The sequence below is a fragment of the Schistocerca americana genome, chromosome 4 (assembly GCF_021461395.2).
Source record: "Schistocerca americana isolate TAMUIC-IGC-003095 chromosome 4, iqSchAmer2.1, whole genome shotgun sequence".
NCBI lineage: Eukaryota > Metazoa > Arthropoda > Insecta > Orthoptera > Acrididae > Schistocerca > Schistocerca americana.
This window is the reverse complement of record NC_060122.1, coordinates 397,791,483-397,805,767: the sequence shown is the minus strand read 5'-3', so window position 1 is coordinate 397,805,767 and position 14,285 is coordinate 397,791,483.

Below are 14,285 nucleotides of genomic sequence, written 5' to 3'. Positions count from 1 at the left end.
GCACGTGGAATTTACACTGGGGAAGTCGGCCGCCAGGGGCAGACTTAATGTTTCATGCATTAGAGCCAGCGGCGGCGGCGCCAGTGTGGCGCCGAAGTTGGCCAGCCTGCGCGCTGAGTCAGTGTGCGCGCCTGACATACGGCCGCCGTCGCCGCGCCCTGCCAAATGGCCAATCCCCGCCCAGGCCTTGCATCGCCACCGGCTGCCCCCTCACACCTCTCACACGCCCATTCGCTGCTGCCATCTTTCTGCACTTTTCCGTTTTTCTGGCCTACCAGCATTATGCAGCCCAGTCGGCGGTTTTGTTCGGAGCGCACCCTGCCACAGCTTGGGACTATAGAAATGGACTGGAGTGTGTGTGTGTGTGTGTGTGTGTGTGTGTGTGCGAGCCACAGCTGTGGCCTGTCGGCGTAATATAATCCAGGATAGAGACGTGAGTTAGACCGAAAGTCTGCTGGGGGCACTTCTTCAACTTGCACTTAAAGAAAGCTTTCACGTCTCTGAAACAGAAGGAATAATGTACATTTACACGTAAAGAATTTCTTAAAACTTAAGGAATGAAGAGTGTCCCTTTAACGAAAAGTCCGTCATCTCTCGCCTACTTCTAAATAATTCAGTTCAGGGTGTAATTAAAGCAGTTGTTGAATAGAAACAGACCGCTTTTAAATACACACTTTTATCTGCATCAGTTGAGAAAACTGCGAGAAACAGTCCTCAAGAGAATATTCAGAAAATATGATCTGTTGAGCATATATCCGAAAATGAATTCCTAGCGTGCTGTTCACCCCAGTAATAAAAACTGACGGAAAAAATCGCAACACCAAACAATAATTTAGCTTCAGAAGAAACAAAGTAATGCAATTTAGGGAATACATTTGTTTAGGTAACTTATTTCAGTGATTAACATAGCAAGATCACAGGTGAATGTGTGAGATAAGACACTGCAAATGCGAAATGCTGGTACATTAATAAACGGTGCAACGGCCAGAAGATTGAATGCAGGCATGCAAACGTACATGCCTTATATTGTACAGGTGCCGGATATCCGTTTGTGGCATGGAGTTCCATGCCTGTTGCACACAGTTAGTCGATACAGAGTTGGTTATTGCTGGTTGTGGATGACACTGAAATTGTTGTCCGATTATGTTCCGTTGGTGCTCGATTGGAGACAGATCTGCTGATGGAGCAGGTGAGAGCAACATGTCGACATGTGTAGAGTATGTTAGTTTACAACAGAATTATGTGGGCAAGCGTTATCCTGTTCGAGAACACTCCCTGGAATGCTGTTCATGAATGACTACGTAACAGATCGAATCACCATATTGCCATACAAATTTAAATAGGGTCTAGTGTGTCTAGCAAACAGACAGGTTAGCTGCAGGTCCTCAATTGGTCCCTGCTAACCAACATTCGGCATGGCTGACACCATGACTAAACAGGCTCTCATCAGAGAATCCAAGAGGCCTTCACCCTGTATTCCGATGAGCTCTCGCTTGACACCACTGAAGTCGCAAATGGTCGTGGTTTGGGGTCAGTGGAATGCACGCTATAGGGCGTCTGGCTCGGAGTCGTCCTTTAAGTAACCGATTTCTAACAGTTTGTTATGTTACAGTGGTGCCAACTGCTGCTCAAATTGTTGCTGCAGATGCTGGTCGATGTGTCAGAGCCATACCCCGAACACTATGGGCTTCCCTTTCGGTAGTGCAACGTGGTCGTCAGCTGCCCGGTCTTCTAGAGGTCATACATTCTCGTGATCACAGTTTCCAGCAATTGTGTACAGTGGCTACATTCCTGCCAAGTCTTTCTGCAGTATCGCAGAGGGACCATCCAGCTTCTCGTAGCCCTATTACACGATGTCGTTCAAATTCAGTGAAGTGTTGATGATGGCGTCTTTGTCATCTTAAAAGCATTCTTGACTCACCACGTCAAAATGCTCAGAAATGTAAAACTGAGCACTTCACAAAACGCAATCGCAATGCGGAGCAACTGGTAACTGTTTGGTAGAGCCTGATTCAGGAAGTATTTGGAGCGAGCGAGGTGGTGCGGTAGTGAGCACAACGGACACGTACTCCGCAGGACGACGGATCAAATCTCCATCCGATCATTCGGACTAATGTCTTCCGTGATACCCTAAATCGCGTAAGACAAATACTGGGACAGTTCCTTTGAAAACGGCACGAACACTATCCTTCATCGTAATACCTCAAACCGTCTTGTGCTCCGTCTCTAATGACCTAGTTATCGACAGGACGTTGAACACTGTTCTTCAGTCCTTTGGGGAGTGATCAAATCTCCGCCCGACCATCCGGGTTTAGGTTTTACGTGATTTCCCTAAATCACGTAAGGAAAATGATGCCACGACCGGTTTTCTTCGTCATGATTCCCCAATTCGACTTGTGCTGCGTTTGTAATGATCTAGTTATCGATGGGACGTTGAATCCTAATCTTCCTTCCTTTGGAAAGTGTTGTTTGGTTTCCACAGAAATTTTGGTACACGTGAGACAGTACTAGGCGCATCTCTTATCTTAGAAGATAGGCCAAAGAATGGCCAACCTACGTTTGCAGTAGTAGTGAATATAGTATAAATACAGAAATGTGTTATTCATCAGGCTTGTGATTGGTTTTATGCGACCCTGACACTAACTCCTCGCTTACGCCACCTCCATCTCAAACTAATATTTGCAATGAACATCGTGAGTTATTTGTTGAATATAATCCAGTCTCTGTCTTCCCCTACAGTTTTTGCTCTGCTGTTCCGCTAGTACCATGGGAGTTATTCCCTGAGGTCTTCACACATGCTCTATGATCTCGTTTTCTTGGCAGTGGCTTCCTTATGTTCCCTCCTTCACCAATTCTGCGGAGTATCACCTAATCCCTTATCAGTCCATATAATTTTAAACATCCTCTTAAAGTACAAATCTTGAACAACTCGATTCTGTTCTTTTCCGGTTTTCCCACAGTTCAGTATTCTCTGCCATACAGCACTATTCTCCAAACGCGCATTCTCAGAAATTTCTTCTCAAATGAAGGCCTACATTTAATAATAGCAATGGCTAGGAATTTGTTATTATGCGTCCTAGGAAACAGAATTCCTTGACATCATCTAATCCTGGTAGTCAATTTTAATATGTTAATCACAAATCTCATTTGTGCGACTTCCCATTACTTTCGTATTTCTTCGATTTGTTTTAAGTTCAAAGAGTACGTTTGTGACATTCAGACCATTAAACGTGTCCTGCAAGGCTTCTTCACGTTTACTGAGAATAGCAATGTCCTTCGTTCACCTTGATTCATAATCCGTTTCTTCAGCCTTCCTTTTATGTACGTAATTGCTTTTTCAAATTTTTAGTTAAAGGCGTAGATGAAAGACTACATTCCTATCTTACGTCATACCTAAGTCAAAAATTTAATGTTTTTCTTGCCGGTGTAATTCATGCCGAATAGGTCACGGGTGAATGGCCGGATGTCATCGCACCTGATGATGGTTAAGTGCTTGTTATAGAATATTGAGTCCATTGGGGACCGATATCCGGCAGTTAACCCGTGAACTATTTCGTCTCGAAAATTTCGTTCTTGGTGTCCCATTACCTTGGTTCTTGTACGTGTTAATTTAATGTATTTGCCTATGCTTCACCTGTTTCCATGAGAATTTCGAACATTTCGCACCAATTTATATTGTCGAACGCCTTTCTTAGGTCGACATATCCCACGAAAGTGTCTCGATTTTCCTTAAGTTCATTATCAAGAGCTACGTCAGAACAGTCTCTCTTGATGCCTTTCTTTTTCCTCAACCTGAATTGTTCGTCACCTTACAGTGTATTAACAAATCTTCATTTATCATTACCATTTCTATCAATCTTATCAGCAACTTGGACGCATGAGCTGTAAAGATAATTACGCGTTAATTCTTGCACTTTCTGTCTTCGAGATTTTATGGATGATACTTTTGTGAAACTCTTTTGGAATGTCTCCAGAGTTATAGTTCCCATTTTAGAAATGTCAAAGGAGTGTGCCTTTCTCTTTTTTGATCGCATCTCTTCCAAAGCCCTGTTAGACTCTAAAAATGGACCACCTATATCTTCGATATCGATTACCATTTCTTCTTCTACCATGTTATCAGACATTTGCTTCCCACAGTGAAATCCATCAATATATTATTTCCATCTGTCCGCTGTCTCCTCTGCGTTTAACTGTGCAATTTCTCCTTCAGTTTCGATGTTGACGGCTACACTTATATTTTCACTGGAGTTTTTTTTTTTTTTTTTTTACTTTTCTATATGCTGAATTAATCTTTCCAGCGAACGTTTCTTTCTTTGTATCTTCACAATTTCCGTGCAGCCATATCACCTTCGCTTCCCTGCACTTTTATTTATTTAATTCCTAAATGACTTAAACTGCCGCGTTCCTGACTTTTTCTCAGTATTTTTGTACTTCGATCAACAGAAGTACTGACAACACAATGCAGCCTTTCCCCGCCATTATTTGCTTCTCCGTAGATTTTTCTTTGATGCCTATAAAACAAAAATCACCAGAACTGAAGTATTTCTTCTGCAATGCAAAGACTCTTTGCAACTACTTTCCTTGTACCTATATCTGTCTGTCCACCTTCCGTGATGGCCCTTTTTACAAATTCTCATTTATCTTCAGTTTAACTGCCTGTTATAGCATTAATTACTTCAAATGCACACCATTTCTCAGTTCTTCAGTATTCCACTTCCTTCTAAATCGACTCTTCTGGACGGTTCTCTCGCTCTTCAGCCTAGTCTTCATCATTACTAAATTGTGACTGGTGAATATATCTACTCCTGGGTATTACTTATATTACCTGATTTTGCAACCTCTATGGAATCCAGCTGGGACCTTCTTAAGTCTCAAGGCCTTCTCAAGTAAGTCTCCATCTATTGTGATTTTGCAACAGTGTGTTCGTTACTACTAACTGAAATTTATCGCAGGTCTTTTAAGGTGACAAACAGCAGGTGCGGTTGGTGGCCTACGTGACCAGCTGGCCGTGGCGTCAAGATGGCGGGTATCATTCACCATGGTGTCAAGGGTCGAATTCCTAGGCTGTTTGTCGCAACCATTGCGATACCGGCGAGACATTCTGCCTACTCGTCACCACTCGAGAGGAGAGATTTTTAAATGGTTACACGTAACCACGGGAACAATCTCTGTGGGAAAATAGTGAGTTTCTAATATAGAGTAATAAATAGAGTTAGTAACGCCTAGTCTCCTTTCAAGGGAGACAGGCCTGACCTCTGGTGTTGGATTTGGCAGTTGGCCATTGGTTCATTTCGAAAATGAACAGTTGGCGGGAATACGAAACCCAGCCTGTTAATAAACACGAGCAAGAGCTCACTCTATGTGGAATCTAGAGAGCCATCGGATGTTCCTCAGGAGCAGAAAAACTCGCCAGAATAATTATGTTCCATAAAAGTGCGGTGCCACCCTTGGTTTAGCAGTATATAGATTTATTCGTTAGGTGTCAAATTAATTGTACCATGGTGTTTTCAATCTAGTTATTTAGTTATGGTAATTAAATGTAATTATAGTGGAGTGGCACATGTGATCTTAAATGTTTCCCTTGGCAGTCAGAACAGTTCATACAAAAATAAAACCCTTGTGCAAATAAAAAGTAAAAATGTCTTTTCAGGGTGTTAACTTTTATCGACAGTTCTTATGCTACAGAATAAACACACAAAAGTGATACAATTAATAAGTTGTATACAAACCGCATTTACAGCACATCTCAGGACTGCAGTCGTTGTACATCTTTTCCCTAAATGATGCTAGATTAGGCACATGTGTTTGTTTTTAATAGTTTACACGTTGCCTTTGAAATACAAGCACTTGGAGATTCAAATTCGAGACGAACTTTTGAAATTACGAAATAGTCAGTAACGTATATCCCAACACTCTTCTGAGGATTCTCTTTACTGTTGTGTCTATTATTTAGGCCTGTTTTGTTGAGCACTCTGATCAAATGATAACAATATCAGAATTTATTCGAATTGAAGCTACTGTTTCCAAATCATGACAGAATTAAAACTTTTTCATATCTGTAATGAAATCATCGTTAAAGACATCAGCAAGGTGTCAAACCTAGATATGAGAATTTGCTGATCTATTGTTTGGCGACACTGAAAGTAACTGCTGTCGTACGTTGCTAATTCTTCTTACACACGTTGACTTTTATGACATTTGCAGCAAAGGAGAGAGACAGATTTATTAATGAAGTAATGAATGCATTCTCTTAATTTCACACAATATATTTCTATGTCTGTTTGTTTGAAAGTCTCCCGACGGATAATTGTTTGGCTCTAAATTTAATGGCGTATAGTATATTTTGTTACTGAAACAAATGAACTCCTTTTATTTTTATTCGCGAGACTCATCAGTGATCTGTAAACAATAAACGACCGTTCTTCATCCGTGTGCTAACAAAAATGGCTCGTTTTTCTTCCGGGTTCCCGTCTCCTAAAACATCAGGAAATTTCAAACATTTGTCGCTCAAATATTTTCCTGCCCCGGTACCACTTCGTTAATATTTCGTCTCTTCGTGCTGACAACAGATTTTGTCGTTTTGCAAAAGCTTTCATTTTTTATTTTATTTATTTTTTTATTTTTATTTTTTGCCAATACTTTTCCCTGCGTGCAGCAGTGAAAAACTAGCAGAAACACCAGTAAGCAAGTATTTAATGGACAAATAAGCGACATTTAGTAATTTATCGGCTAAACATAGTGGTGAGAATGTGAAAAACTGGGATTGAGTGTTTTTACAAGAGCAAATAGTTTCATTTATGGTACCCATTCACTAAAATGTATGGAAGGAAGTAAAATCAAACCCTTCCCCTTCTCTTTCATATAAATACTGTAGACTGAATTTTAGTTTGGTAAGAATGGGACTTATGCAAAACTCTTTTTGCTTATCACATCATGTCCCCTGTAGTCTCCAGTGCGAACTATCACAACTTCCAATAAACAGTTGTAAATGCGTTGCTACGAGGGTCGTTCAGCAAGTAATGCCCCAAATTTCTTTCTCAGAACATATTTATTACTAAGAATCAGAATTTGCTGACAATATACATCAACATGTCCTATTTTTTTATGTAGTCTCTTTCACGTCCTATGGCCGTACACCATCGTTGTGGAAGAGCATGTATTCTCTGCTGGTAAAAGCTCTTGTCCTGTAGGCGTAGCCATGTTTTCACTACATGACTGACAATGTCATCATCTTCAAAGTGTGTTCCACGTAGAGAAACTTTAAGCGGCACAAAGAGATGGAAGTCAGAGGGTGCCAGGTCTGGACTGTAGGGTGGATAAGATCGCCAATTTGGTGATGTGTTCCGGGTTCTCAGTCTTCTGTGTGGCCGTGCATTATCGTGTTGGAGCAAGATTTTTGCTGGATTCTTGTCCGATCGAACACGTCGGAAACGGTTCTTGAGTTTATTCAGAGTCTTCACGTACGTCTCTGAATTCATGATTAAGCCTCTTGGGATCACATCCAAGAGAATGCGGCCATCACAATCCCAGAAGTACGTCACCATGACTTTCCGGCAGAGAGGATTGTCTTGAATTCTTCCTTTTGCGGTGAATGAGGATGATGCCACTCCATGGACAGCCTTTTTGCTTCCGGCGCAAAGTGGTGCACACAGTTTTCGTCCCCCGTAACGATCCGTGACAGAAAGGCCTCTCCGTCGGTCTCAAAACACGCCAACAATTCAGAAGAAACGGCCTTTTTTTGAATCTTGTGGTCCGCTGTGAGCATTCGTGGAACCCATCGTGAGCACCTCTTTGAATATTCGATTGCCTCGATCACTGCAGACGCACTTCCAATGCTGTCCGACAACTGTAGAGCCAGTTATCGAGTTCTGATGCGCCGGTCGTGCATCCGCACGATTGAGCATGTCTGGAGCAGTGGCTGTGACAGGACGTCCAGAGCGCGTCTAATCATGTAGCTCTGTTTCTGCATTTCCTGAGGCTGTAACTTTCTTTGCCCAACTACCAACAGTACTCCTATCGACTGCAGCATCGCCAGACACTGCACACAAACGTTTATGGATGTTCACCACGACTTCTTTCTCTGCACACAATAATTCAGTAACAGCATGCTGTTTGTAACACGAGTCGTATGTAGACGCCATTATGACGCTGTACTACGGTTCTGCCATCTGCCAGAATGGTTCGAAACTTCACCAGCGCACAGAACAAACATCAAATGTGAAGCACCAACAAAGATTTTTGTCTATCTATATTAATGGATTTTTAAAAACATATGGGGCATTACTTATTGAACGGCCCTCATAACTGAAGACCTGTACTGTTCAACCATTCTTCGCGCTTTTGAAACTTGAATGTACATATTTTTGAGCCTTTAACATTTCTCCCTTATCTATACTATTGGTGTTTTTGTTTTTTAAAGAAGCCATATTTCCTTAGATGACAATGAGGACTGAACAAATTAGATAAATGGCAGGAAAGCGAGAGATATGTTACAATATATACGACGTTTTTTTCTTGACAGGTGGAAAATATCTACAACCCAGTGATGAATTAATAGTGTTTTGCATTTATGTTCTGCCACCTGATAAACAGTGCAATAATTACCACAGGCGAAATAGGTATTTTAATACAGTACTGCTTTATCCAATAATAGTGCCTCTTACATTAAATGAAATTTTGTATTTGTCAAGTACAAAGGTTTTTGCTGAATTCTGTATTTTTTTCTGTCAAGGTTCAAATAGCTCTGAGCACTATGGGACTCAACTGCTGAGGTCATTAGTCCCCTAGAACTTAGAACTAGTTAAACCTAACTAACCTAAGGACATCACAAACATCCATGCCCGAGGCAGGATTCGAACCTGCGACCGTAGCGGTCTTGCGGTTCCAGACTGCAGCGCCTTTAACCGCACGGCCACTTCGGCCGGCTTCTGTCAAGGAAACTTCCTCATTTCAACCTCATATCTTAAGGGGAAAAATGAACACTTGCAGGATACGGTACCAACCCCAGAAATTGACGGCGCGCGAAATTTGGACTATAATTCTAAAAGCACACACTTATGACCTTCCGAATATAAGAATATGGTTTTTAAATTTCCCGCGCACCGCTTGTCTGTCGCTCGGTCCACCCCGATACCATACAGGTGAATGAGTAAGAAGTTTGTGAAACACTGCTGAGACACTGCCAAGAAGCTTTATTCGTTACATCAAAGTTCGCGGTATATAACCTGTGGCTCATACCAGACATCTCTTTCCTTAAAGTGTCATTAAAGAAGTAGCGGAGTTCTATTTCGTTATTAAGATCACTGGTGTTCGTTATTTTCTTTGGATTCCAAAGTTGACAATGTTGATGCGGTATTCTTCATTCATAATGAGGCTTCAGTTGTTTAAGTTTATTAATTTTGATTTTCAGGCATATATATAGCTGTAAAATATCGATACGTCTATGTTCGTGAGGTTGAGATTTTATGTGCCGTACTAACAAAGGGAAAACAACCGTCGAAAAAATGAGATTGAAAGGAAGTGCAAATGGCTAAGCAGAAATGGTTAAAGGATAAATGTAAATATTTAGAAGCATATTTCACTAGGGGAAAAATAGGTATCACCTATAGGAAAATTAAGAGGACTTTTGGAGAAAAGAGAAGCAGTTGTATGAATATCAAGCGCTCTGATGGAAAACCAGTACTAAGCGAACAAGGGAAAGCTGAAAAGTGGAAGGAATATATAGAGGGCCTATTAAGGGAAGATGAGCTTTAAGGCAAAATTATAGATATGGAAAAGGACGTAGATGAAGACGGGATGGGAGACTTGATACTCGAGTAGAATTTGACACAGCACTGTAAGACCTAACATGGATCTGGTAATAGACGACATTCTTTCAGAACTACTGACAACCTGGGGAGAGCCAGCCATGGCAAAACTCTTTCTTCTGGTGTGCAAGATGTATGCGACAGGCGAAGTACCCTCAGACTTCAAGAAGAATGTAGTAATTCCAAATCCAAAGAAAGCAAATGCTGGCAGATGTGAAAGTTACCGAACTATCAGTTTAATAAGTCATGGCTGTAAAATACTCACATGAATTCTTTACAGAAGAATGGAAAAGCTGGTAGAAGCCTATCTCGGGCAACTTTGGTTGGGGCTCCTGATAAATGTAGGAACACGCGAGACAGGTTAACGAAAAGCAAACCTACGTTTATAGCATTTGTGGACTTACAGAAAGCTTTTGACAATCTTGACTGGAATACGCCGCTTTACATTATGACGGTATCAGGGGAAAGATACAGGGAACGAAAGGCTACTTACAACTTGCGTAGAAACCAAGCGGCAGTCAGAAGAGTCGAGGGTCATGAAACGGAAGCACTGATTGAGAAAGGAATGAGGCAGGGTTGTAGCCTGTCCCCGACGTTATTCAGTCTCTACATCGACCAAATAGTAAAGTAAATCAAAGAAAAAAGTTTGGAGTAGGAATTAAAGTTCAGGGAGAACAAATAAAACTCTTGAAGTTTGTCGATGGCAGTGTAATTCTATCAGAGACAGTAATGCTTGGAAGAGCGGTTAAACGGAATGGACAGTGTCTTGAAAGGAAGTTATAAGATGAATAACAATAAAATCAAGAGAAGGAAAATGGAATGTAGCCGAATTAAATCAGGTGATGCTGAAGGAGCTAGATTAGGAAACGAGACACTTAAAGTAGTAGAAGAGTTTTGCTATATTCAAAGCAAATTAGCTGTTGATGGTCGAATTAGAGAGGATATAAAATTTAGCCTGGTAATGGCAAGAGGAGCGTTTCTGAAGAAGAGAAATTTCTTAATACTGAATACAGATTTTAAGTGTTGGAAAGTCTCTTCTGAAGGTATTTGGATTGTAGCCATGTACGTAAGTGAAATATGGACGATTAGCAGTTTAGAGGAGAAGAGAGCAAGAGCTTTTGAAATGTGTTGCTACAGAAGAGTGCTGAAGACTAGATGGTAGATCATGTAACTAATGAGGAGATGCTGAACAGAATTGGGGAGGCAAGAAATTTGAGGCACAACTTGACTAAAGGAGGGTTCGGTTGAAAGGATACATTCTGAAACATGATGGGGTCACCAATTTACTAATGGAGAGACGTATGGGAAGTAAAAATTTTAGAGGGACACCAAGAGATGAATGCGATAGGCAGGTTCAGAAGAGATGAAGAGATTTACACAGGATGGAATAGCATGGAAAGCTGCATCAAACCTGTCTTTGGATTCAGGTCCACAACACAATAATACGTTACTTACCTATTTTAGACGTAGAATAAAGTGTTCGCGAACAAGATTTCATAACACTCATCTTCCCCCACGTTGAACATGCCTCGAACTGCAGGGCTCTGGTTGTCAGTCTACTGTAAGTAGCGTTTGCACTGGCATTTGAGACGGATGCAGCGAGCCAGAGGGACTGACCAACAAAAGGTGCGCACGAAATTTAAAAGCTGTATCGGCAGAAGACCACATCAGCGAACTATCAGAATTAAGGTCTAAACATTAATGCGGGATTGGTTTCTGGAGCTGATATCTTGCAAGTATAATTATTTCTCCATGATATATGAAGTCGAGTTGGTGATGTTTCCTTGTTAGGGTGCACCATTTGATACTGAACAGTAGAGGCCATAATCATAATTTTCTTTCAATTTAGGAAGGTATAGCAAATAAGACATGAATAACTGTATTGTTGGAGGCAATAGGTTTCATAGTACATATGTTTGAAACCATCTGCAGGCGGCAGGGCATTCTCAACTCTTATGTAGATTAGTTTTGGAACATCTTCAGTTTGACGTTGCTGCCGTGCTCCTGTTTCTCGAGAGATCGAACGATGTGTCGAAATCGCAATAAATTTAGATAAATAACCACTTGGCCTTAATTTCACACTTCAGGAACGGTTCTTTGAACTGTTATGGTAAAGTGAAGCAAGGTTGTTTTGCATGAAGACAGAACATGAAGGGCAGGTTCATCCATATAATTGGAAATTTTTGTCCTATTCTCCGCAATTGCAGTCACCTTTACATCGCGAAATATGAGATCAGTGCGTGTAAGTGGATGTGTTATGTGTAGATGACCGTAAATGTGTCTGTGTGTGAGTGATCATTTTGTGTTTGTTATTGGAGGTGATGAGACGCGTAAGGGGATGAAAGCTAGCCTACTCACCTTGAATAGCAGCAAGGGGTCCCCGAACTGAAAGTCCCTATCTGACAGGCAATGTAGCACACCCTCACTTCCTGAGATGCTGCGGAGCGGTTTGAAACCTAGTTGAGACAGTTGGCGCAAAAACTGGTGATGAAGAGCTATACACCACCACTTCTCTTCCCCCACCCCCCTTCATAAAGGGAAAGAGAAAATCATCAACAGCTCGCGTCGTACACGTACTGTCAGTCATCCAGGTACTGGTTGCGGACGACGATGCTTAACTTCGGTAATTTGACGGGAACCGGCATAAATTATGATGGTAAAGGTTTTCTTGCTATAGCAGATATCTAAGTAGTCGCCAGCTGCTAGTAGGCTACTATCACTGAGACACACATTCATTGCCTTTGCCGACCATTTTGTTACACCTAGGGGACACGATAAATTGTCATCGATCGATGAGCTCTTCATACACTACTGGCCATTAAAATTGCTACACCACGAAGATGACGTGCTACAGACGCGAAATTTGACTGACAGGAAGAAGATGCTATGATATGCAAATGATTACCTTTTCAGAGCATTCACACAAGGTTGGCGCCGGTGGCGACACCTACAACATGGTGACATGAGGAAAGTTTCCAACCGATTTCTCGTACACAAACAGCAGTTGACCGGCGTTGCCTGGTGAAACGTTGTTGTGATGCCTCGTGTAAGGAGGAGAAATGCGTACCATCACGTTTCCGACTTTGATAAAAGTCGGATTGTAGCCTATCGCGATTGTGGTTTATCGTATCGCGACATTGCTGCTCGCGTTGGTCGAGATCCAATGACTGTTAGCAGAATATGGAATTGGTGGGTTCAGCAGGGTAATACGGAACGCCGTGCTGGGACCCAACGGCATCGTATCACTAGCAGTCGAGATGACAGGCATCTTATCCGCATGGCTGTAACGGATCGTGCAGTCACGTCTCGATCCCAGAGTCAACAGATGGGGACGTGTACAAGACAACAACCATCTGCACGAACAGTTCGACGACGTTTGCAGGAGCATGGACTATCAGCTCGGAGACCATGGCTGCGGTTACCCTTGACGCTGCATCACAGACAGGAGCGCATGCGATGGTGTACTCAACGACGAACCTGGGTGCACGAATGGCAGAACGTCATTTTTTCGGATGAATCGAGGTTCTGTTAACAGCATCATGATGGTCGCATCCGTGTTTGGCGACATCGCGGTGAACGCACATTGGAAGCGTGTCTTCGTCATCGCCATACTGGCGTATCGCCCGGCGTGATGATATGGGACGTCACTGGTTACACGTCTCGGTCACCTCTTGTTCGCATTGACGGCACTTTGAACACTGGACGTTACATTTCAGATGTGTTACGACCCGTGTGTCTACCCTTCATTCGATCCCTGCGAAACCCTGCATTTCAGCAGGATAATGCACGACCGCATGTTGCAGATCGTGTACAGGCCTTTCTGGGTACAGAAAATGTTCGACTGCTGCCCTGGCCAGCACATTCTACAGATCTCTCCCCAATTGAAAACGTCTGGTCATTGGTGGCCGAGCAACTGGCTCGTCACAATACGCCAGTCACTAGTCTTGGTGAACTGTGGTATCGTGTTGAAGCTGCATGGGCAGCTGTACCTGTACGCGCCATCCAAGCTCTGTTTATCTCAATTCCCACGCGTATCAAGGGCGTTATTACGGCCAGAGGTGGTTGTTCTGGGTATTGATTTCTCAGGATCTATGCACCCAAATTGCGTGAAAATGTAATCACATGTCAGTTCTAGTATAATATATTTGTCCAATGAATACCCGTTTATCATCTGCATTTCTTCTTGGTGTAGCAATTTGAATGGTGAGTAGTGTATTACTCATATTCACCTCCATTCCAAGAATGTGGTAGCTCGCACGTTTGTGCGTCAACAGATTTTCATATTCCCACGGGTGTATCCGCAGCTCCTGCCTGAGGAGGTATGGAACGCTGGGTACGGAAGTGCGAGCGACGCAGAGCAGAGCTGAGCTGCCGCTACGTACTCCTTTCGCTAGACGTCGTGCACACATGTAAGCCGATTTGTAGCTCCCGCATAAGCAAGCTTACAGGGAAGACTCTTCCTGCCCCAACGCGGAATGT